Consider the following 1,582-nt stretch of genomic DNA (forward strand, 5'->3'; position numbering starts at 1 on the left):
GGTCATACCGTGGAAACTTTGTTTACCTGGCTGCCCAGAAAAAATATGAAATAATGATGATGATGATGATGATGATGATGATGATGATGATGATGATGATGATGAAGATGAAACTTTGTTTAAAGTGAGTCCAATTTGGAATCAATGGAAATTAAAGGCCCCGGTAAGGGTGCAGGGAAAAAACCCTTAGAAAAATCAGTAGTTTCGATTTGGTATAGACTAATTAGGGTTGCTATATTTATTCTTATAAAATAGTAATACTTCCAGAAAGCAAAGCCATATCTTCCCATTGAGCATGGGGACTAAAAAGCTGGGCAAAAATTTGATGGTTCTGGTTGTAGCGTATAGGCACTGTCTCTTATACACATCTAGATGTGTATAAGAGACAGAATTTAATTTTAGTTATCGTTGCTGTGCATTGCATTTGAATTGTTGATTTTGTCGGGTCGCCAACCCGTTACAAATCTCGACACCCCCACCACCACTCGTCTGACACCGAGACGAGGTCATCAGACTAAATTAATATTCAAATTCAATCAAAGATGTTATTATGATTGCTGTTCCCTAATGTTGTAGTCTAAAAGTATAATTTTGGGATGCCCGAAAATAGCAACTGGCAATTATAGAGCCAAATACCACTCCAGTAAGGGGCAGAAACAGCATGCATGATGTGAACAAATTATGAAATTATGGCATCTGTGATACCCAAAAAATAGCATCTGGAAACCAAAAATAGCAAGTAATCAGGGCTGGCTTTATCCACATAAGCCTTGTGCTGTCTCTTATACACATCTAGATGTGTATAAGAGACAGGCTAAAGAGTGGGCACAGAAAAAAGCATCCAGGTTAAAAATGCTATATCTGGACTGTCTCTTATTTGATATTTTTAATTGTAATATTTCTACCTTTAATGTAATAGGCCTATGTATGTAATATTTAATATGTGAAACTGAATTTTTATGTAATTTTATGTACCGTATTTTTACATTTATTTATTTTTTTTTTTCGCGGTTCCGACGGCCCTGCCACCAGAAGGACCCCACTGGAAATAAGCCTTCTTCTAGACTTTTGTGGGCTATCCTTTACACCGAATAAATACAATCCAATCCCATCATTTGAATATTTAGAAGTTGCTACAGTAGTGGCAGGTGACAGATTTAATACTAGAATTAGAGGAAGAATTTAATGGTGGAATGGGCTATGATGTTTATGAATTAAAAGACATGACATGAAATTGAAACACTAAAAAGAGGACATAACTAAGACATAGGTATCGAAGTAGAGTTTCCAATAAGATGTGAACAAATTAACAGAAATTTGGGAAGATATGTATGTATATTATAAAATATACAGTATGTTATCAGAATGTATGAAGATATTTTAAGTCAAGAAAGAAAACCATTGTACAATGCTTCATATAAATTAAAAACAGATGGCTCGATGCAAAATGAAAGAAAAATGGGAAGATATGTTGATCAAATCTTAAGTCCCCAAACTAATGTTTAGTCTCAGTCTATATAGTGATTGTTACCATAGTGAGGACACTGTATTTTTCTATACCACTGTTTGTATAAGAGACAGG

Source organism: Anneissia japonica, unplaced genomic scaffold, assembly GCF_011630105.1.
Source record: "Anneissia japonica isolate Jap-2015-1 unplaced genomic scaffold, ASM1163010v1 scaffold7587_len162328_cov177, whole genome shotgun sequence".
NCBI lineage: Eukaryota > Metazoa > Echinodermata > Crinoidea > Comatulida > Comatulidae > Anneissia > Anneissia japonica.